The sequence below is a fragment of the Pseudophryne corroboree genome (assembly GCF_028390025.1).
Source record: "Pseudophryne corroboree isolate aPseCor3 chromosome 3 unlocalized genomic scaffold, aPseCor3.hap2 SUPER_3_unloc_8, whole genome shotgun sequence".
In the NCBI taxonomy this organism is placed as follows: domain Eukaryota; kingdom Metazoa; phylum Chordata; class Amphibia; order Anura; family Myobatrachidae; genus Pseudophryne; species Pseudophryne corroboree.
In genome coordinates this window covers 1,233,224-1,258,184 of record NW_026967574.1, presented here as the reverse complement: position 1 = coordinate 1,258,184, position 24,961 = coordinate 1,233,224, and the positions used below count along the sequence as shown (strand labels likewise).

Genomic DNA, 24,961 nt, shown 5'->3' with positions numbered 1-24,961 from the left:
ATCAAAACTCAAATGTAAACATAAATTGAAACAGAAGGGTCTTCACTTCTGAGAAGTAGTAGTAGGAGACAGTTGTAGTTTGCGAAGCAGTTTGTCTCCGTCTTCAGGGGAGCGGACGATATGAGCTTTGCCATCAATCTCCACAATCAGACGAAAAGGAAAACCCCAACGATACTTGTAACCGTTGTCGCGCAGTGTAGAGGTAACAGAACGTAGGTCACGCCGTTTAGCAATAGTCACTGGTGACAAATCCTGGTAAATCTGGATCCGTGATTCTTCGAATAGAGTTGAAGTGGAATTCCTGCATGCCGTGGTAATGCTGTTCTTAGTCTTGAATGACAAAAACCGAAGAATAACATCACGGGGAGGATCAGAGTCCCTTGGTTTAGGCCGCAGGGCGCGGTGGGCTCTCTCTATCAGGATGGCAGATTCCGAGAGCGATGGGACTAAATACAGAAACAATCGTTTGAGGTATGGTTCCAGTTCGGAGGCCGAAATGGATTCAGGGACATTGCGAATGCGTAAGTTATTCCGCCTCTCGCGATTTTCGCTATCCTCAACTTTATCTTTAAGGAATTCCAACTCGCCAGATAGGTAGCTCATGTCCTCGCCCACTTGTTTGTGGAATTCCCATTGGTTTTCCACCCGTGATTCCAGTGAGCTGGTGCGAGAGTCCAAGGCCGCCAAGTCGGTCTTCAGCTCACCGATCGCTGATTGGAGAGCGGTGGTGAAGGAATTTTTAAGGTCCAATATCATACTCTGAAGGGATTGAATATCCTCTTTGGTTGAGGGTGAATCTTTCGGATCCATGTTAGGTGAGGACAATAGCGAAGACGGAGACAAATTTTCAGCCGTTTTTTCCCGGCGCAAAAAGTGTGAAATATCTTGCGAGGCTCCTGTTTTCTTTGCTAGAGTGTTCGCTCTGCTCATAATATCTGGTGAAATAGAAGTGCCAGCTTAGGGATAGATTACAATAAAGGTCTGCCAGGGTGTTACGTGCTCATCAGTTGAATTGGGTAGGGGGGTGGTCAGGCATTTGTGTTTTCACATCATTCGAAAGGACCTAGGTCCCAACATTTCGTTAAAACTAAGAGAGGAATCCACAGGAGAGCGTCCTGAATCACTACACACCGTGTCGGGAGTAGGTGAGGTGCAATATAAGAGTTAACAGCAGGGGGCTTTGAGGGTTAAATCTGAGAGAATGCACTGTACATGCAAAAAGAGAGAAATATGGGGTAGGAAGCCTCAGTGCAGTGCTTGCAGGTGGTTATCTGCAGAGAGCTCAAGGGATGATGCAGTGTCTCACTGTAATATAGAGCCTGCTGTCCAGCAAGCACCTCAGGAGCAGCACAATTCAAAGGAGCCTGCTCTGCCACCTCCAAGATGGCCGCCGTCAGCTCCAGGAGTCCCTGCACCGTCTACCTCTGTCAACGATCAGCAGGATCAGAGGCCAGCCCGTGCCCCCACCGACTCCAGCAAGGTCCCTCCGGCAAGCACAGGCCACTAACGGGCCGCTCGTACGAGCGCGGCGCCCGCACCTCACACTTCGCCACAACCAAAATGGACTCCGCCACCAGATCCCCGCGGCTCGGCCCGGCTCAGCCAGCACACCACGGCTCCAGGGGCTCCCACCGCCACCTCGTCTGCTCAGTAAAGGCTCCCAGGTAGGATGTCTGCAGTGGGGTAGGTCGAAAAGCGTTGTGCGGTGCCTGGTGGTCGTAGGAGCGCGGGCGGAGGGCTCCCAAATTTAGGCCCCGGCTTCAACATAAAGGGGTCCAAGAGGGCTTTTTCAGCAGGAGCTCCCCTGGGACACTTCCTTTCAGTTCAGGCCACAAGCCACCGTGCAACCTCATTTTTAAGGACACTGAGGACACTTTTCTTAATGTCCCTGTACAGTCCGGGAATCGCTTGCCTAGAGAAGTGGAATCTAGACGGGATTTGGTACAGGGGACACAGAATGTCCATCAACTGTCTAAATCCCACTTCACTAATGGCGGATACTGGATGCATGTCTACCACCAGCATAGTTGTTATGACCTCAGTTATCTGCTTTATAACAGGGTGATTGCTGTCATATTTAATCTTCCTTGCAAAGGACTGTTGGACAGTCAATTGCTTAGTTGAAGCAGTACAAGTGGTCCTTCGACTTCCCCTCTGGGATGACGATCGACTCCCAGCAGCAGCGGCAGCAGTAGGCGTACCACCCAAGGATCCTCTGGAAGAATCCCGATTAGGAGAGGACTCGTCAGTCATCCCAATGACATGGCCTGCAGAAACACTGACGTTCCTGACTAAGGAGGAAATTGACATTGAGTGAGTTGGTGGTGTGGCTTGCAGGAGCTTGGGTACAACAGGAAGAAGGGATTTAGGGGTCAGTGGACTACTTATGCTCTTACCCAAAGTTTCTGAACTTGACAATGACTTCTGATGAATGTGCTGCAGGTGATGTATACGGGTGTTCCTAGGTGGTTAAAATACTTGCCCCTACTTATTACGGATTGACAAAGGCAACACTTGGCATGACACCTGCTTTCCGTATTTGTGGAGAAATTATTCCACACCGAAGAGGTGGCTTTTTTGGTATTTTGCCCAGGTATGATAATGGGTTTTCTCATCCCACGGACAACAACTGTTTCCACTGGTGCCTTATTCAAACAAACCACATCACCCTCAGAATCCTCATCGTCAACTTCCTCCTGTCACGAACCGATCATTCACCACTGTGGGTTCTGGGGTCTGTCCGTTGCCAGCACGGTTGCTCCCAGTGCTGTGTGGCTGTGTGGGGATGCGGTGTGGTCAGCAGCAGAGGTGATGTAGGTTCTGGGAGCTGGGAGTGCGGGGACCGAATGCTCCGCTGTGTGTCTGCAGTATAGGAGGTGGCCATGTTGGAGACCAAATGAGTACCTATGAGCACTTGTGAAACACCTGTGGGTAAGTGTTAGCCAATCCTGTGCTTGTGCTGCCTTTAAGTAGGCTGGGATTATGTTACTCTGAGCCAGTGCTTTGTTGTATGTACTCTATGCCCTAGCTCTGTGCTTTCTCTGTGATATCCTGTGTGGTTCCAGTGGTCCTGATATCGCCTCCGCTCCCAGGGGTCTGCCTGCAGCCTTCACCACAAGAGATCCACCAGCTCCCTGCTGTGCTGTCAGTAAATCGCTCTCCAAGTGGCAACAAGTGGATTCCCGGAGCCCTGTGAGAAGTTTCCCTGTTTGTTCCGTGACTGCCTGCATCAATCATACAGTCTGTGGAAGTTTCTACCTAATCCTGATCCTAGTTCTCTCATCATCCAGTTGAACTCATTCTTCACCATTGTTATCTGCTGCAGCTTCACAGTGCTTCAAGTATTATCTTCACAGCCTGCAAGTATTCTTTTCAGTATTGTATCTTCATTGTTGCTTCATTCAAGGACAATTCTTCACAACCTTCCAGTTTAACCTTTAAGCTTCTGTACAAGTCTCTACAGTTATTCATTTATGTCTACAATATCCAGTTAACACTCCTTACAGTTTGGGACCAATCATTGCTTCATTTGGACAATTCTTCATTCATTCTCAAGCCTGTTTGAATTCAGTTGTATGAACATTTCTTCTATGCATCTATAATACTGTTCCTACTTATTATTATACCATTCATTGCAGTACGTCAGTTTACATTCGGTGACTCATGATTGTCATTTAACTCATTATTGGAATAAGTCTCCTGAAATAAATATATGAAACTGAACTTTCCTCGTCCTCCCTGTTTTCACCTTACTCCAGCACCTACACCTTCGGTTGGTCCAGGGTTAACGGATTGACAAAAACAGTGGGCCCTGACACCTATTCAGAGCCAGCTACACCTACATCCTCCTCATCCTGGTGTACGTCTACAGTGTTATCCTCAATCTCAATATCAGCAACTGGACTGGCAGTGCTCTTCCCAGCACTTGCAGGGGGCGTGCAAATGGGCGTAGGAGCCTCCTCTTTCCATATAGTCTTGGGAAGTTCAGTCCTAGACATCACAACCGCGGACACACTTGGACTCTCCTTGGGGATTTGTGATATCTCTGAACGCACAAATGTTTTTTCCTGTGTTTTAACAAGCTTCATTTTTTACATTTTTCAAGAGAGAGGAGGGCTTCCATCCTCATGAGAAGATGAGCCACCAGTCATGAACATAGGCCAGGGCCTTAGCCTTTCCTTGCCACTTCGTGTCGTGATTGGCATATTGCCAATTTTATGTTTCTCGTCAGATAATTTCTTTTTTTTCTGATTATTAATTTTTGCTTCTTGCTTTTTACACGCCCTCTATGACATTGGGCATCGGCCTTAGCAGACGACGTTGATGGAATTAAATCGTCAATGTCATGACTGATGGTAGCAGCAGCTTCAGCTCTAGTACTAGGAACTGGAAGTGGTTCCTGATCTTCCACTATTTTTTCCTCCAAATTGTTCTCCATTTCACAGGACAGCACACCTTTATTACAACACACAGAACAGTGCCCCTTTATTTTTATAGCACCCCTGTATACTTACAGTATAGAGAGCCAGTGTATTGTTACTTGAACAGCAACACCCCTATATTTTACAGCATTCAGCAGTGTGCTTTTAATTTTTAACAACTGCACCCCTGAATTTTTATAACATACTGGGCCAGCAGCACCCCTATATTGTCCAGCATACAGGAGGACAGTGCTCCTGCACCCTGCATAACACAGTGACAGCCAGGACAGCAACACCCATGTACAGCTGCAGCACATGAAACACCAGTGACAGCCAGGACAGCACCCCTAACACAGCACAGGTACACCACAGTGACGGCAGCAGCACCCCTACAGAGCACACACTGACCCCACCCAATGCCACCACCCACAGAGAGAGACAGGGGTCTGTCTCCCTCACTCTCCAAGTCTGTGGTGAAAATGGCAGAGACATGTGGATGTTTATATGGAATCCAAATCCCGCGGGAATCTGACAGTGGGATGATGATGTTTTGCCTCATTCTGGTTTCCAAGTTTGGCTGGAAGTCCCGAGCCAGACTCGGATCCAGGCTCAGAGCGTGAAGTTCGGGGGGTTCAGTTCTCAGGGATCCAAACCCGCTCATATCTAATAATAATGTGTAATAAACATTACGCTGTGTAATAATGTGTAATGGGCATTACGGTGTGCAATAATGTGTAATGGGCATCACGCTGTGTAATAATGTGTAATGGGCATTACGGTGTGTAATAATGTGTAATAAGCATTACGGTGTGTAATAATGTGTAATGGGCATTACGGTGTGTAATATTGTGTAATGGGCATTACAGTGTGTAATAATGTGTAATGGGCATAACAGATGTGTAATAATGTGTAATGGACATTACAGTGTGCAATAATGTGTAATGGGCATTACAGTGTGTAATAATGTGTAATGGGCAATACAGTGTGTAATAATGTGTAATGGGCATAACGGTGTGTGATAATGTGTAATGGGCATAACGGTGTGTAATAATGTGTAATGGGCATAACGGTGTGTAATAATGTGTAATGGGCAATACAGTGTGTAATAATGTGTAATGGGCATAACAGTGTGTAATAATGTGTAATGTGCATAACGGTGTGTAATAATGTATATTGGGCATTATGATGTGTAATAATGTGTAACGGTGCTGGAGATAAGTTTCTATTTTTCAGCTGGAAGCTCATGCTGTTTGTGCGTGTTAAGCACACCAGTGCTGACAGGAGTATACCGGTGTATGAACAGAGAGGGATGCAAAGCAAACGAACTCACAGACAGACATGGGAGTATAACATAACATACACAGAAGGTTATGGAATAACTAATAAACACAAAGTGAACAAAGAAGCTTGAAGGCTCAGGAATTGGGTGTCTCCCTAGTGTCAGGAATGCTCAGATGGAATAGAGCGGACAATGAGGCGAGATGTAGTGATTTAACATGTGGAGCACCCGAAATGATGTTGCTAAGAGCAACAGAAGGAACCCTAAAGGGTTACCAACGGGTGTGGAAATAAACTCCTTGGTCAGAGATAGAAGTATAGACACAAGGACAGTATCCACAATCCTAACCCCCACTTGCAGGGCACAGGTTCAGCTTACTGCCACCAAACTGACACCTGGACGCCCTGCACAGTGAGAGAGGCAGGCAGGTCTGAGAGTACAGCCGCAAATCTGCTGGGATCACAGAATAGCAAAAGAACCCCAGCAGGTTAAACAACTGACTCCAGTCTTACTGCTAGGTCCGGATTGGCAGAATGATGTACCGAATCCCAAGGCCTATTTGTAGTAAGCAACAAGTAAATACAAAGTAACACAGCACTAGCGAACTCTCTGGAACTGACTAACAAACAAAGATTCAGCAGCACCTGCCTAGCCTGAGAAGATGGTTTATATAGCAGGTGCTGTCCACGCCCCACTCAGACCTCACAGACTGTGAGCACAAAACCAGCGCGGATTCCCTGCCGTGCAGAGCCTGTAACCACTGCACAGTAAAAACCCGGACCGGAGTATCAGCTGCGCTCAGGTTACTTCGCTAACACTTGCCTCCCGGTTGCCATGGCGATGTGGCAGCACAGAGCAGGAGATCCTAACAGTGCGTTACTATACAGGTTGTATGACACAGGTGTGTACATTACACTAGTACTTTGTAGTTAACTTGTGTGTAATATTTTTCCCACAAATATATCAGCAGAGAAATATCGCAAATTCTAGTCTGGATTAATTGAATTGTATCACGAGAACGAGTGCCTGTGGTGTGTAATAAGCGTGGACTATGCCAAGAGGACACAGAGGAATCGGGCATATGACCAGCTGATCAGATACAGTAGAGTCAGGAACATCTAACAGTGTTTTTGTAGGATTACAAGAAGTACATGTATTCACAATGTTCAGGAGACGGGACGAATGAGGTTTACAAGCCAACGCTGTGGTATTATGACCTCATGAAAACCACTTTGGAGCAAGAGACAAGGATAAGGTCACAGTGTAATCTGGATCCGGATTCTCCCACTCTTGTTGAGGAGGCATCGGAGATTCTGGATCTGGTAAGTACATCCACATTTGTATTGTATTGTACCCATACATTTTTACATGGAGTTAATTTTTGCTTTATATTGCTGGATATTACACCGGAGCTGGAAGTGAAGCCTTCCATGAGCGAGACAACTGAAGTGGACGACCCAACCCCACAGCCATGACCCCCGAAACAGCGGAGGTCATCCGGAAACCCACTTCTGCCCCGCCCAGCTCACAACAGTTTTTTTACTCTCGCCGAGGAGGTTCTTAATAGGCCCCCGGACTTGGAGCAATCGTTTGGCAATTACATCATGGTGGAAATGTGACTGATGAAGGAGGATCAAAAGAAGATCTATAAGCTTCTGGTTCTTGATGCTACCTCAGTCACAAATGACAAATCTCTTGTTGAGGTGCGTGAGATAACACTTGGGATAATGTTGGTTTATTATCCTCCCTGCGCTATCGCCCCTCGGTGTCTAATGTTGTAGATTTCTTGATAAAAGTAACATTTCTTGATACAAGTAAATGACTTAATCTGTTTGCTACTAGATGTCACATGTTACACATAAATCCCCGCTGTTCTTGCAGTCTGGGTTGAACATTGCATTGACTATGTAACAGAAGACTATATTATGTTCCTCCAATAAGTGTGAATGGAATAAAATAGTCTCATCTTGTGCCTGTATTCTGTATAAATGTATTATTCCTATCAGAAAGGTGTTACCTGGGTGTTATATATATAGTTACTTGGATACTAGTGGGCTTAGAGAGTGTTTGATCCCAGGATGTAAAGATATTATCTTCATATACAAATTATGGATCGTACTTCATTGTCCTGGTTGAGGCCTTTGGGTGTTCGGGTCACCATGTGGATTATCATACGCATATCCTCCCTGTTGATGGTGTGTATGTAGTCACCCCCTCTCCAGGTTTTCTTAACCTCCTTCAGTCCTGTGACCTTGAGTAGTGTGGGATTTGATTCATGATGTTCTTTGTAATGTAAGGAAAGTGGATGTTCTTCCAAACCTTTTTTTTATATTCCGTATGTGTTCATTTATTCTCATTTTGAGTGGCTGTATAGTCCTTCCTATGTATTGTTGCGGACAGGGACATTCTAACATATATATGATGCCCTTGCTGTGGCATGGTAAGTTGTCCTGTGTGTTACATGTTGTGGAATGTGAAACAGACATTACTGTTTGGGTAGGTGTGGTGCTTCTAGCTTTTGTTGTGTGGCAGCCCATGCAGGTCCCTTAGTGGTAGAAGTCCCCTTCTTATGTGTTCCATCTATAGTAGTTTGTGTTTTGGTGGTACGTGGCTGTGTACCAGCTTCTTCTTAATGTCTGGTGCTTTCAGGAACACTACTTTTGGTTTTGGAGGTATGATATCTGCTAGTGTGTCATCTTGAAGTATCGGCCAATGTTTGTTTATGATCTTTTTAATCTGATTTGCTTGTTTTGTGTATTGTGTTATGAAAGGGATCTCTTTGTCTGTTTTCTGTTCTGGTCTCTTTTTGTATTGTAGGGGGGAGGTCTATCATTTCCCTTACCCATGGTATATGCTGTCTGTACCTTTTCTGTATCGTACTGTTTCTCTCTAAATTTTAAACTTAGTTCTTGTCCTTGTGTCTCATAATCGCTGACTCTGGAGCAGTTCCTCCTGAGTCTTTTGAATTGGCCTACTGGGATACTGTTCAACCAGTTTGGGTGGTGGCAGCTGGAGGTTAGTATGAAGCTATTGACGTCCACTGGTTTGTTGAACGTGTTGGTATGTATTAAGTTATCTGTGATGAATATGTAAATATGTAATTAGTACCAGTGTTGGATTCTTGACCTCATTGTCCTGGACTTCTGATCATTGTGATCTATGTACTTCTTATGTTCCTTATAAAAGCACTGTTCAGAAATCTGCCCTTTATCTTCTATACCCAATGTATGGTGGCAGCACTGATATTCTGTGGGATACGCCTGATTCCTCTACTGGTTACTGTTGGCATAGTCCTTGCTAAAAAGACACTTGTTCTCATGATAGAGTCACTGAATCCAGACCAGAATTGGTGATTTTCTTCTATTTTTTTATATATATAAAGTTTTTTTTTAAAAAGTGTTTTTCTTGTTTAATTAATGGTTGTTAATGCAAATGTCATTTTGTGTAACATATTTTTGTAAGAATCAGAGGGTCACCGAGACATTATGGAGCCAATGTATCATTTACTATTTGCTACTAATTCCCTCAAAACAACCAGACCTCCCAAATGTAAGTAGAAGGGACTGAAGCAGGTATCTCCCATACCTTCATACATGGACATTTCCAGGCAAGGGTCAGGTAAGTTTATTTTTCCAAATACAACAACCCTAATTCACCTACAAGTTAAAAAACAACATTTGAACAGACATAATTAATTTAAAACTAACAAATAAAACTTTCTTTACACAGAAAGAGACCCCCCCCCCTTCCCTCCCGTAATATCATCCCACTATTCAAATGATTTGTCAAAATCGGACACAGCCAAAATCACACCGGAAATCTTTTGATTTTAAACTACTTTATTTCATATCTTTAATACACATATTTTTGTCTATATTTTAAACTTAAAAAAATACTTTACTCAGCAGTTTGCTTGTGGTGGCGAAATGCACATGCGCATCGGCCGCACAGACACACACATTGCGGCCGCATCCCTGAGGGGTGAAAGCGGGCGGGCCGGGACCATTTTCCAGGGGCTGCGTGATGTCACATCTGCGATCATCTCTGATTAACCCCCTATAAGCTTCCAGAGTGCACCTCATATCTCATCTTTTCCAAGTTACTACAAATGATATGAGATCGGTAGCAGCACTACTTTCAGGATTATTACACAGAACACACATAAAGGCTGACACAGCAAATAACAGTAACACACACAAGGGATTCATTAGAAATAAGGAAGCATAATCATCATTAAGTCTAATTATCAGCTGATTCTGTGCAGGACCCATACACCTCTTTACTGCCTCCAGCATTCCCTGGTACTGCACTGCGGCCATCTGCCCTGTCTCCCCCCACTACTGCCATCCACAATGTCTCCCCCCACTACTGCCATCTGCCCTGTGTTACCCCACTACGGCCAACGCCCTGTCTCCCCACACACCTGCCACCCGCCCCGTCTCCCCCCATTACTGCCACCCACCCTGTCCCCCCCTACTGCCATCCACCATCTCCCCACCACTACTGCCACCCACCTGTCTCCCTCCACTACTGCCGCCTGCCCCGTCTCCCTCCACTACTGCCACCTGTCCCATCTCCCTCCATTGTTGCCACCCATCCTGTCTCCCCCCATTACTGTCACCTACCTTGTCTCCCCCCACTGCTGACACCCACCCTGTCTCCTTCCACTACTGCCACTCGGCCTGTCTCCCCCCACTACTGTCACGCACCATCTCCTCCCACTACTGCCAACGCCCTGTCTCCCTGCACTACTGCCACGACCCTGTCTCATTCCACTACTGCCACCCACCATCTCTCCCCCACTACTGCCACCGCCCTGACTCTCCCCACTACCACCCACCTGTTTCCCTGACATCCAAGCACTAGTTGGGGATTTATGGTACTAACAGTCCTTCATCAACAGATGGAAGTAACCAGGGCAGTACAGAGGCAGAAGCTGCTTCTGGTACATGGACCCTGGTCATGTAGGGCTGGGAGAGTAAGATTATGTAATAGGGGCCTACAGTAAGTCAGTAAGGAGGCAGAAGCTGCTTCTGGTACATGGACCCTGGTCATGTAGGGCTGGGAGTCAGTAAGATCATGTAATAGGGCCCTACAGTAAGTCAGTAAGGAGGCAGATTCTGCTTCTGGTACATAGACCCTGGTCATGTAGGGCTGGGAGAGTCAGTAAGATTGTGTAATAGGGAACTACAGTAAGTCAGTAAGGAGGCAGAAGCTGCTTCTGGTACATGGACCCTGGTCATGTAGGGCTGGGAGAGTCAGTAAGATTATGTAATAGGTGCCTACAGTAAGTCAGTAAGGAGACAGAAGCTGCTTCTGGTACATGGACCCTGGTCATGTAGGGCTGGGAGAGTCAGTAAGATTATGTAATAGGGGACTACAGTAAGTCAGTAAGGAGGCAGAAGCTGCTTCTGGTACATGGACCCATGTCATGTAGGGCTGGGAGAGTCAGTAAGATTATGTAATAGGGGCCTACAGTAAGTCAGTAAGGAGGCAGAAGCTGCTTCTGGTACATGGACCCTGGTCATGTAGGGCTGGGAGAGTCAGTAAGATTATGTAATAGGTGCCTACAGTAAGTCAGTAAGGAGGCAGAAGCTGCTTCTGGTACATGGACCCTGGTCATGTAGGGCTGGGAGAGTCAGTAAGATTATGTAATAGGGGCCTACAGTAAGTCAGTAAGGAGACAGAAGCTGCTTCTGGTACATGGACCCTGGTCATGTAGGGCTGGGAGAGTTAGTAAGATTCTGTAATAGGGGCCTACAGTAAGTCAGTAAGGAGGCAGAAGCTGCTTCTGGTACATGGACCCTGGTCATGTAGGGCTGGGAGAGTCAGTAAGATTGTGTAATAGGGGCCTACAGTAAGTCAGTAAGGAGGCAGAAGCTGCTTCTGGTACATGGACCCTGGTCATGTAGGGCTGGGAGTCAGTAAGATTGTGTAATAGGGCCCTACAGTAAGGAGGCAGAAGCTGCTTCTGGTACATGGACCCTGGTCATGTAGGGCTGGGAGAGTCAGTAAGATTATGTAATAGGGGCCTACAGTAAGTCAGTAAGGAGGCAGAAGCTGCTTCTGGTACATGGACCCTGGTCATGTAGGGCTGGGAGAGTCAGTAAGATTATGTAATAGGGGCCTACAGTAAGTCAGTAAGGAGGCAGAAGCTGCTTCTGGTACATGGACCCTGGTCATGTAGGGCTGGGAGAGTCAGTAAGATTATGTAATAGGGGCCTACAGTAAGTCAGTAAGGAGGCAGAAGCTGCTTCTGGTACATGGACCCTGGTCATGTAGGGCTGGGAGAGTCAGTAAGATTATGTAATAGGGTCCTACAGTAACTCAGAAAGGAGGCAGAAGCTGCTTCTGGTACATGGACCCTGGTCATGTAGGGCTGGGAGAGTCAGTAAGATTCTGTAATAGAGAACTACAGTAAGTCAGTAAGGAGGCAGAAGCTGCTTCTGGTACATGGACCCTGGTCATGTAGGGCTGGGAGAGTTAGTAAGATTATGTAATAGGGGCCTACAGTAAGTCAGTAAGGAGGCAGAAGCTGCTTCTGGTACATGGACCCTGGACATGTAGGGCTGGAAGAGTCAGTAAGATTATGTAATAGGGGCCTACAGTAAGTCAGTAAGGAGGCAGAAGCTGCTTCTGGTACATGGACCCTGGTCATGTAGGGCTGGGAGAGTCAGTAAAATTATGTAATAGGGGCCTACAGTAAGTCAGTAAGGAGGCAGAAGCTGCTTCTGGTACATGGTCCCTGGTCATGTAGGGCTGGGAGAGTCAGTAAGATTATGTAATAGGGGCCTACAGTAAGTCAGTAAGGAGGCAGAAGCTGCTTCTGGTACATGGACCCTGGTCATGTAGGGCTGGGAGAGTCAGTAAGATTGTGTAATAGGGGCCTACATTAAGTCAGTAAGGAGGCAGAAGCTGCTTCTGGTACATGGACCCTGGTCATGTAGGGCTGGGAGAGTCAGTAAAATTATGTAATAGGGGCCTACAGTAAGTCAGTAAGGAGGCAGAAGCTGCTTCTGGTACATGGACCCTGGTCATGTAGGGCTGGGAGAGTCAGTAAGATTATGTAATAGGGGCCTACAGTAAGTCAGTAAGGAGGCAGAAGCTGCTTCTGGTACATGGACCCTGGTCATGTAGGGCTGGGAGTCAGTAAGATTGTGTAATAGGGGCCTACAGTAAGTCAGTAAGGAGGCAGAAGCTGCTTCTGGTACATGGACCCTAGTCATGTAGGGCTGGGAGAGTCAGTAAGATTGTGTAATAGGGGCCTACAGTAAGTCAGTAAGGAGGCAGAAGCTGCTTCTGGTACATGGACCCTGGTCATGTAGGGCTGGGAGTCAGTAAGATTGTGTAATAGGGGCCTACAGTAAGTCAGTAAGGAGGCAGAAGCTGCTTCTGGTACATGGACCCAGGTCATGTAGGGCTGGGAGAGTCAGTAAGATTGTGTAATAGGGGCCTACAGTAAGTCAGTAAGGAGGCAGAAGCTGCTTCTGGTACATGGACCCTAGTCATGTAGGGCTGGGAGAGTCAGTAAGATTCTGTAATAGGGAACTACAGTAAGTCAGTAAGGAGGCAGAAGCTGCTTCTGGTACATGGACCCTGGTTATGTATGGCTGGGAGAGTCAGTAAGATTATGTAATAGGGGCCTACAGTAAGTCAGTAAGGAGGCAGAAGCTGCTTCTGGTACATGGACCCTGGTCATGTAGGGCTGGGAGTCAGTAAGATTGTGTAATAGGGGCCTACAGTAAGTCAGTAAGGAGGCAGAAGCTGCTTCTGGTACATGGACCCTAGTCATGTAGGGCTGGGAGAGTCAGTAAGATTGTGTAATAGGGGCCTACAGTAAGTCAGTAAGGAGGCAGAAGCTGCTTCTGGTACATGGACCCTGGTCATGTAGGGCTGGGAGTCAGTAAGATTGTGTAATAGGGGCCTACAGTAAGTCAGTAAGGAGGCAGAAGCTGCTTCTGGTACATGGACCCAGGTCATGTAGGGCTGGGAGAGTCAGTAAGATTGTGTAATAGGTGCCTACAGTAAGTCAGTAAGGAGGCAGAAGCTGCTTCTGGTACATGGACCCTAGTCATGTAGGGCTGGGAGAGTCAGTAAGATTCTGTAATAGGGAACTACAGTAAGTCAGTAAGGAGGCAGAAGCTGCTTCTGGTACATGGACCCTGGTTATGTATGGCTGGGAGAGTCAGTAAGATTATGTAATAGGGGCCTACAGTAAGTCAGTAAGGAGGCAGAAGCTGCTTCTGGTACATGGACCCTGGTCATGTAGGGCTGGGAGTCAGTAAGATTCTGTAATAGGGGCCTACAGTAAGGCAGTAAGGAGGCAGAAGTTGCTTCTGGTACATGGACCCTGGTCATGTAGGGCTGGGAGAGTCAGTAAGATTCTTTAATAGGGAACTACAGTAAGTCAGTAAGGAGGCAGAAGCTGCTTCTGGTACATGGACCCTGGTCATGTAGGGCTGGGAGAGTCAGTAAGATTCTGTAATAGGGGCCTACAGTAAGTCAGTAAGAAGGCAGAAGCTGCTTCTGGTACATGGACCCTGGTCATGTAGGGCTGGGAGAGTCAGTAAGATTATGTAATAGGGGCCTACAGTAAGTCAGTAAGGAGGCAGAAGCTGCTTCTGGTACATGGACCCTGGTCATGTAGGGCTGGGAGAGTCAGTAAGATTATATAATAGGTGCCTACAGTAAGTCAGTAAGGAGGCAGAAGCTGCTTCTGGTACATGGACCCTGGTCATGTAGGGCTGGGAGAGTCAGTAAGATTATGTAATAGGGGCCTACAGTAAGTCAGTAAGGAGGCAGAAGCTGCTTCTGGTACATGGACCCTGGTCATGTAGGGCTGGGAGAGTCAGTAATATTATGTAATAGGGGCCTACAGTAAGTCAGTAAGGAGGCAGAAGCTGCTTCTGGTACATGGACCCTGGTTATGTAGGGCTGGGAGAGTCAGTAAGATTATGTAATAGGGGCCTACAGTAAGTCAGTAAGGAGGCAGAAGCTGCATCTGGTACATGGACCCTGGTCATGTAGGGCTGGGAGAGTCAGTAAGATTATGTAATAGGGAACTACAGTAAGGAGGCAGAAGCTGCTTCTGGTACATGGACCCTGGTCATGTAGGGCTGGGAGAGTCAGTAAGATTATGTAATAGGGAACTACAGTAAGTCAGTAAGGAGGCAGAAGCTGCTTCTGGTACATGGACCCTGGTCATGTAGGGCTGGGAGAGTCAGTAAGATTATGTAATAGGGGCCTACAGTAAGTCAGTAAGGAGGCAGAAGCTGCTTCTGGTACATGGACCCTGGTCATGTAGGGCTGGGAGAGTCAGTAAGATTATGTAATAGGGGCCTACAGTAAGTCAGTAAGGAGGCAGAAGCTGCTTCTGGTACATGGACCCTGGTCATGTAGGGCTGGGAGAGTCAGTAAGATTATGTAATAGGGGCCTACAGTAAGTCAGTAAGGAGGCAGAAGCTGCTTCTGGTACATGGACCCTGGTCATGTAGGGCTGGGAGAGTCAGTAAGATTATGTAATAGGGGCCTACAGTAAGTCAGTAAGGAGGCAGAAGCTGCTTCTGGTACATGGACCCTGGTCATGTAGGGCTGGGAGAGTCAGTAAGATTGTGTAATAGGGGCCTACAGTAAGTCAGTAAGGAGGCAGAAGCTGCTTCTGGTACATGTACCCTGGTCATGTAGGGCTGGGAGAGTCAGTAAGATTATGTAATAGGTGCCTACAGTAAGTCAGTAAGGAGGCAGAAGCTGCTTCTGGTACATGTACCCTGGTCATGTAGGGCTGGGAGAGTCAGTAAGATTATGTAATAGGGGCCTACAGTAAGTCAGTAAGGAGGCAGAAGCTGCTAATTAGCAATCCTTTTTCTAGCGTGCTGGGGGCTGCCCATCGCAGGGCGAGGCAGCCCAGTATGCTGACCGGCGCCTCCCCCCTTTATGAAGCAGAAATTGCGATCGCTCCACAATTTCTGCTTCATCTTAGAAACTGGTGAAGCATCCTGCCAGCTTAGCTGTGCCTGCAGGATCCCCACCGCGTTCTTCTAGATTGCGATGGCTGCGTGTGATGTCATGCAGCCACAGTGAACACGCCCATTTGTCCGCCTCCCTTTCTCGCAACACCGCACTTGTAACGCTCCATCTTCTCACTGGAAACGGAGCTTTACCCCCCACCCCGTGACAGCCTCTGCCTGATTAACAAGAAGCAATCACATTTCCTACAGCCCCCTGTAGAGAATGCAGGTGCATACGCAGGACGGGCGCTGCGCATGCGTCCGCAAGTTTTTCTCAATAATTCCGTTTGGATCACACACTGTAGTCCAACCTGAATTAGGCCCAGAGTCACCATCTTACAGGCAGCCGGTGAAGGGAGCAGAGAATGGGTGTTATGTGGCAGGAACGGGCTGGTTAGGTAACAGCCAGGCTGCTGTATTCTGTACAAGCTACAAGCGGTGCAATTCTTTTGCTGGGAGACCCAGGTAGAGGACATTGCAGTAGTCTATGTGTGATGATACAAGTGCATGTATGACTGTAGGTAGATTTTCTGAGGGAATAAAGTGCTGGAGTCTGACTATGTTCCTCAGATGAGGATCTGAGTGTGGCTGATACCTGATGTCTAAGTGTCACTCCACCATCCAGGACACCAAGATTCTGCACAGGATCAGCATTATGTAAACCTGAACCCCCAAGCGTAAGTCTGGTTGGTAACAAAGCTGAGCTGTAGCCCTGTCCTTTGTTGGTGAGCTAGCATAAGGACCTGTTTCACCAGGATTGAGTCACAGCCAACTGGCAACACCCACACCTGGAGCTCAGCTAGACATTTAGGATTGGTACTGGGTTCTCAGTACCCAGAACAAAAGACAGACCATCTGCATAGCAGTGGTAGATGAGGGCATGATAGCTGATTATTTCACCCAGTGGTTGCATGAATATTGCAAAAAGCACAGGACATAGGATAAGAACATTGAAGAACAACGCATGGCAATAATAAGTATACTCCAGAAGATTAAAATGGCTTCTCACCTGTGTGATTTCTCTGGTGTGTAACAAGATGTGATTTCTGTGTAAAACATTTCCCACACTCAGAACATGGAAATGGCTTCTCACCTGTGTGACTTCTGTGATGTATAACAAGATGTGATTTCTGTGTAAAACATTTCCCACACTCAGAGCAAGAATATGGCTTCTCACCTGTGTGACTTCTCTGATGTTTAACAAGATCTGATTTCAGGGCAAAACATTTCCCACACTCAGAACATGGAAATGGCCTCTCACCTGTGTGACTTAGCTGATGTCTAACAAGTTGTGATTTCCGGGCAAAACATTTCCCACACTCAGAGCAAGAAAATGGCTTCTCACCTGTGTGACTTCTCTGATGTTTAACAAGATGTAATTTGTCTGCAACACATTTCCCACACTCAGAACATGGAAATGGCTTCTCACCTGTGTGACTTCTGTGATGTATAACAAGATATGAGTTCTGTGTAAAACATTTCCCACACTCAGAGCAAGAATATGGCTTCTCACCTGTGTGACTTCTCTGATGTTTAACAAGATCTGATTTCAGGGCAAAACATTTCCCACACTCAGAACATGGAAATGGCCTCTCACCTGTGTGACTTAGCTGATGTCTAACAAGTTGTGATTTCTGGGCAAAACATTTCCCACACTCAGAGCAAGAAAATGGCTTCTCACCTGTGTGACTTCTCTGATGTCTAACAAGATGTAATTTGTCTGCAAAACATTTCCCACACTCAGGACATGGAAATGGCTTCTCACCTGTGTGACTTCGCTGATGATCAACAAGATGTGATTTCCGTGAAAAACATTTCTCACACTCAGAGCAAGAAAATGGCTTCTCACCTGTGTGACTTCTCTGATGTCTAACAAGCTCTGGTTTGTCTGCAAAACATTTCCCACACTCAGAACATGGAAATGGCTTCTCACCTGTGTGACTTCTCTGATGTCTAACAAGCTCTGGTTTGTCTGCAAAACTTTCCCACACTCAGAACATGGAAATGGCTTCTCCCCTGTGTGACTTCTCTGATGTATAACAAGATGTGATTTCCGGGCAAAACATTTCCCACACTCAGAACATGGAAATGGCTTCTCACCTGTGTGACTTTGCTGATGTGTAACAAGACTTGATCTCCAAGTAAAACATTTTCCACAGTCAGAACATGGAAATGGCCTCTCACCTGTGTGAGTTCTCTGATGTCTAACAAGTTGTGATTTCCGGCCAAAACATTTCCCACACTCAGAACATGGAAATGGCTTCTCACCTGTGTGACTTTGCTGATGTGTAACAAGACATGATTTCCAAGTAAAACATTTTCCACAGTCAGAACATGGAAATGGCCTCTCACCTGTGTGACTTCTCTGATGTCTAACAAGAGCTGATTTGTATGTAAAACATTTTCCACACTCAGAACATGGAAATTGCCTCTCAGCTGCCTTAGCTGGCTGATGGGTAATAAGCTTTGTGTTCTGTGTAAAACATTTGGCATCTATAGAACAGGGAAACATTGTATCTACTCTCAGAGCTGTAACAAATGCTCCAATATCAGAGTGATCAGGAGAACATTTCCCAGGATCAGGGGGATCAGCTGATAGAGCTGGATGTATAATTGGGGTAATGGGATTATTTCCTGGAGAATCCTGTCTACTGTCATTATCTTTTATGTCACAATCCGGGGATAACATTAGACGTCCTTCTGAGATATTACTGCTTGTGTGTCCATCTGCTGGAAATAAAATACATTATGGAAATACAAAAATGAGAACACACAATAACAAATGTAATATTATAATAAGACTTAGATATCTCTCTCTCTTGTACTTGTAACTAACCATGAAGTATATATGGAGATATAGTTACTCGCCAAGTCCTATGTCAGCACCAATGTAAAACAATGGATGGGGGAACACATCGTATGAATTGGAGATTCTAGATGAACAATAACATCAGTCATATGAGCTGATGGATCAGAGAAATGTCTCCTAACGTTACTCCTGGAAGCATTGGTAAGGTAGCATTCCTTTATGTGTGTGCGCATACGCTGGTAAGCCTGTACATGTGTTACTCACCCTTATATAAGGTATATTGCTACAGCAGAGTACGTGTGGAACAAGGTACCTTACATGCAATACACCATATAATACCCTGTAATCATCATCATCTTCCAGGTTATAATCCACTTTTACACCCCCCATCATCAGTGTCTTACCTCTATTCTCTCAATAGTAATAAGGATGATGTGTGTACAGTAAGTATGATATAGAGAATTACATATCAGGATCTATACAGCTGCCGCCATACTTCTGCTTCTCATACGTGTGCTATTGGCAGCAGTGAACATCTGAGTGAGAGTGCAGGGAAGACAGCAGAGTCTGATGAGAAAGAGATTAGATCTGCCTTTGCAGGGATGTACCACACCTGTCACCTCTGTTAGTATATAAAATAATAAATAAGAGGGGCCTGAGTCCATCCAGACATGCTTTCTGGAGCTTTTATTACTACATGGCTTCTTATCTACCCTACCTGATAGCTGTCGGCCACCCCTGGAACCAAGAAACAATCTATTAAGTCCCCCACTTCTCCTGCCCTAAAGCCGCTCACTCCGCTCAGTCCGGGCAACGTTCACTGCCGCAGCCTAGTGACGCAGCTGAAGCCACGGGCTGTATTCTGGAGCTAAGTGTGCCCAGTCTTTCCTGCACGCTCCGGATAGCTGACTTGGAGGCACTATTGCCTCAGGTGGGAGCACTGGCTCTTCCGCTACTGCTGGGGGCAGAACAGGCTGCGCACAGTCACCGGAGCCCGGCAGTGATATTGGGAAGTGAGGTGATGATCAAGCACTCTTGCTCCGTTGCCCTTTCTCCGAATTCCACTAGCCGATCTGCTAAGGTATTCGTGTCGCCCCACCTGGGACGTTGGACCTCCGGCCCTGCTAGGTATGAAACATGGCTGCTGCTAATAGAGAGGCTGGGGCTTGTGGGTCTCACCGGTTCTGTACAAAGGTCCACTGGTAGGCCGCCCTCTTCAATGCCAACGCCCTTAGTACTCTACCTCCGCCCAGCGGGACTCCTCCAAGCTCACGAGTGCCGCCCTCATGATGCTTATGGACGCGTTGAAAGGGATACACGATCTCCAGATCGTCCTTTGACATCTTGTGCGTTCTCCTGCGCTGCAGTTACTCCTCTATTAACTTGGCTTCTCCAATCAGGTGACCGAAAAGCCACCTAGGATTATCCCACCGCTATGCCAGCAATTTCTGTGACCGGATGGTTCTGTACGAAAGCCCTCACCCTGCCTCGCGTCCCGCCCCAGTCATAGAATGGATGTTTAGGTCACACGGGATCTGGCCAATTAGGGGATTCCCACTTACTGTCAGTAACCGCCTACTACTGACACCACCCACTGCGCAGTGGGCGGGTACTACACTGCCACCACCAGACTCCTTGTTGCCATGGAGTCTGGAACCATGGTACTGCTCTGTATGCATAGACACGCTGTCTTACCACACCTGTGTGGTGTTGACGAATCACTAGTCGCTGGACTAGGACTCTGCACGGTAGCTGGCGGGAGGCGGAGCTTGGAGACGCTGAGTGCACACTGGACAGCCGGAAAACGGAACTATGTTTGGCATAGCACTGCAGATCACAAGATGAAGCGGTCATCTTGAGGCAGATGTTTATTCACCCAGTCTTAAAAAAGACTTCCCTATTGCTAGGGGCAACAAGACTACAGCAAGATGTTTACAGCAGAGTGAAAATGGTATAATACCTCTGCAGGCTCACATGCCTCCTCTTTTTATCTTACGCCAATACACATACCACAGGGGGTAAGTCCACCGTGCTGTTCTCAACCAATCATTGTTTACCCATGTGATGTGCATGCCTTGGCCACATGCACAGCTATCATTGTCCTCTACGGACGGTGGGGAGTAGTCGCTCTCCTTTGACCGTCCCATCCTGGAGGGTTGGTATCCACCCTGGTGACGCTCAGTCTAGGCTGGGGGAAGTTTTCCCATCTAAACTACTTCCAGGAATCTGCCCGGGTACCCAGCTCACCATCTCCAGTCTAAACTTGGGCTCCAGAGATGGGCAGCCTAGAGCCCCGGTCAGGGTTTCCTGCCCACTGAGGGTGATCCCTATGGAGCGCCAGAAAACCACACAGCTTGTTTTAAAGCTGAGCTGCTCCTCTCTCTCCTCATGATACTTCCATGTGGGAGGCTAGAGAGGAAGGCATTCCATTTTGGGGGGAAAGTACTGGGGGAATCCACCAGCCTACACCAGGCATGTCCAAATTGCGGCCCTCCAGCTGTTGTGAAACTACATATCCCAGCATGCCCTGACAGTTTTGCTGTCAGAGAATGCTAAAGCTGTGTCAGGGCATGCTGGGATGTGTAGTTTCTCAACAGCTGGAGGGCAGCAGTTTGGACATGCCTGGCCTACACAGTAATGGATTCCCCCTCCTGGGACACACAAACAAGTGCATTCCACCTTAAATACAATTCAAATACACTATACACATTGGCCCTCATTCCGAGTTGTTCATTCGCTAGCTGTTTTTAGCAGCCGTGCAAACGCTAAGCCGCCACTCTCTGGGAGTTTATGTTAGCTTAGCAGAAGTGCGATCGAAAGGAACGCAGCGCGGCTACAATATTTTTTTGTGCAGCTTCAGGGTAGCTTCAGACACTACTCCTAGCTTGCGATCACTTCAGACTGTTCAGTTTTTGTTTTGATGTCACAAACACGCCCGGCGTTCGGCCAGCTACACCTGCATTTTTCCTGGCACGCCTGCGTTTTTTTGAACACTCCCTGAAAACGGTCAGTTGACACCCAGTAATGCCCTCTTCCTGTCAATCACTCTGCGGCCAGCAGTGCGACTGAAAAGTGTCGCTATACCTTGTGTGAAACTACATCAATCGTTGTAAAAGAACGCCGTGCGTGCGCATTGCACCGCATACACATGCGCAGAAGTGCCGATTTTTTTGCCTGATCGCTGCGCAACGAACGAAAGCTGCTTGCGAACAACTCGGAATGACCCACATTGTTGCTTAATATATATATATATATATATATATATATATATACACACATACACACACACACACACACACATATACATACACACACACAGTGTACGCAAATACGCGCTATAGTGCGTATTTTACCCAGATCAGAGGACGGGGACTCACTTTTCAAAAACGTTTGGGTCCCCGAGGACGCGCTCCGCTGCAGCCAATTCCTGGCTCTCAATTGACTGCACTTCCTGCCTGTAAAAGAGGAGGTGGAGCATTACCACTACCAGTCCTTTGGCGGTGCCTCCCCCTACTGATCACATGCAGCCGCGGATTCACACGGGGGCTGGGCAGAAAGTGAAGACGGCTCCACGGCTGCTCTACGCTGTGCTGCGGGCGGTAGGTGAGCACCGGTGACAGCGTAAGTGCTGTGGGGTAGGGTAAGTAGCCTAGGAGCGGGTGGCTGAACTTGGGTGGTGGCTTTCCTTGCATGCCTTGTGTGTCTTCTGGGAGTGTCATGGGCTTGTAGCCCGACCTCAGTGGATGTTTCAGGCATCCACTACAGTAAGTTTCCCTGATATTCCCAGCGCCATTCACAACTAGACCAAGCTAAGGATCTATGAGAATATAACATGAATGTAATGTGCAGGCACTGCTGCTACCTGTGGTGCACCCGTTACTTCTGGGATCATCCTGTCAAGCTGCCTAAAACGTCTGCTTCCGTCAAAAGTATTTATACAAGTGATCTGAGCCCGGGCTACATCATATAAGGCTAGAAATGAGAAACCACACCGGCATCCCAATCGCAGCACTGCCGACACCTAACCCTCCCACTCACAGCCTAACCCTAACCTCCCCCCAGCAGTGCCTAAACCTATCCCCCCTTACCCACAGCCTAACCCTAACCTCCCCCCAGCAGTGCATAAACATAACCCTCCTTACCCACAGCCTAAACCTAACCTACCCCAGCAGTGCCTAAACCTAACCCCCCTTACCCACAGCCTAAACCTAACCTCTCCCCAGCAGTGCCTAAACCTAACCCCCTTACCCACAGCCTAACCCTAACCTCCACACAGCAGTGCCTAAACTTAACCCCCCTTACCTACAGCCTAACCCTTACCTCCATTAGAACACTAAAGTGATGGTTGCTGGAAATGGGCCTCTATACAACTATGTAGATATTCCATTAAAAACCAGACGTTTGCAGCTAGTACAGTCATTTACCACATCAACAATGTATAGAGTGTATTTCTGATTAATTTAATGTTATCTTCATTGAAGAAAAAAAAAAAGTGCTTTTCCTTAAAAAAAAAGGAAATGTCTAAGTGACCCCAAACTTTTGAACGGTAGTGTATGATCCGGGGTATCTGAAGATGTGAACCGGACCATTAGCTCAGGAGATCCAATTAAAATATTCTGGCATGGAACCTTCCATACTGGATCGCCTTGTATGAGGCTAACATCTTTCCCAACAATCTTATACAAAGATGGATGGAGATCCGATTCGGTCGTAGAACCGCTTGGACTACATTCTGGAGTGTCCTTGCCTTGTCCTCTAGGAGGAATACTTTCTGAGCCACTGCATTGAGAAACATTCCCAGTAATAGGAGCCGCTGAGTAGGCTCCAGGTGGGATCCACCCATGTAGTGACAGAAGCTGAATAGTGCGGCCTATATTGCGCAACAGAAGCTCCCTGGATCTCACCTTTATCAAGAGCTCGACTAGGAAAGGGACAATACTGATCCCCTAGACTCGGAGCTGGAACATTATCTCCGCCATCACCTTCGTGAAGACCCTCGGAGCTGTGGACAGGCCGAAGGGTAGCGCCTGGAACTGGTAGTGATCGTTCAGCAGGGCAAACCATAGGTAAGCTTGGTGAGGCGGCCAAATCGGGATATTAAGATAAGCGTCCTCTATATCCATGAACTCCTGTTCTTCCAAACCCGCAAGCACTGCTCACAAGGATTCCATCTTGAACTTGAAAACCTTTAGGTAAGGGTTCAAGGATTTTAGATTCAGAATGGGCTTTACCGAACCATCCGGTTTTGGTACCACAAACAGGTTGGAGTAGTAACCCTTTCCCTGTTGTAGTGGCACTGGAACAATGACTTGGGACTGGGCCTACTTTAGTATGGCCTGTTGCAGCGTAACTCATGTATCCTCCTAAACTGGTAAGCTCGATTTGAAAAATCGTTGGGGAGGAGCACTGTTTGACTCCAGCTTGTATCCCTGAGAAATGAGATCCTTTACCCAGGCATCCTGGCAGGAGCTTTCCCAGATGCGGCTGAAGTAATGCAATCGAGCTCCCACCTCGAGATCCCATCAGGATGGGGGGTCACCATCATGCTGAGGCCCTCGTGGAAACTGAAATGGTGCTTTGTTCCCAAGAACCTGCGGCAGCTGTTTTCTTTGTCTTGCCTCCAGTGCCTCTCGCCGCGTTTCAGGTGCATCTGGCTCTTGATCTGAACCTGGCTGTCCGAAAGGACGGGGTAGATGGCCCTGGGTAGGAATGCCTAGCCGGCAGGGCCCCAGAGGAGAGAAACGTGGATTTCCCGCAAGTAACCTTTGAAATTCACGTATCCAACTCAACCCCGAATGGCCACTCCCTTGAAAAAGGAAGAGACTCCACAATGCGCTTGGAATCTGCGTCCGCTATCCACTGACACAGCCACAAAGCCCTGCGCGTCGACACTGCCATGGCAGTAGTCCTAGCGTTAATAGCACCTATCTCCTTGAGAGAGTCACACTGTCCTGATTGTGCTTTATGAGAGTCACTGTAGTTACCAGGGAAATATCTCCTGCAAGGACCTCTTGAATTTGACCCGCCCATGTGTGAATGGCATGTGTCATCCAGCAACCCGCTTTCACAGGTCTTTGTGATACACCAGCTATAGGATTTTAATTACCTACCGATAAATCCTTTTCTCGTAGTCCGTAGAGGATGCTGGGGTCCATTTCATACCATGGGGTAAAGACGGGTCCACTAGGAGCCAAGGGCACTTTAAGAATTTAATAGTGTGGGCTAGCTCCTCCCTCTATGCTCCTCCTACCAGACTCAGTCTAGAAACTGTGCCCGGAGGAGACGGACATGCTTCGAGAGAAGTATATGCAAGGACAGTGGTCAGATTCGAACCAGCACACACATAACAAGAGGAAAGCCATGCTAAGCAAACTTGAACAGGAACAGCAACAGCTGAACCAACAATACTTAACCTAGTAAATATGCAGGAAAACACAAAGCACTG

The 24,961-nt window shown here is 47.2% G+C and overlaps 1 protein-coding gene and 1 pseudogene across 1 annotated transcript in view; one reads left to right on the top strand and one right to left on the bottom strand.

Moving 5' to 3' along the window:
- The window catches only part of LOC134984777 (zinc finger protein OZF-like), a gene marked incomplete at its 3' end in the record, with an annotated part of 118,485 nt that overhangs the window by 39,395 nt on the left and 54,129 nt on the right, over nucleotides 1–24,961 (top strand). The window lies entirely within an intron of this gene.
- On the bottom strand, nucleotides 16,664–18,431 carry LOC134984757 (gastrula zinc finger protein XlCGF26.1-like; annotated as a pseudogene).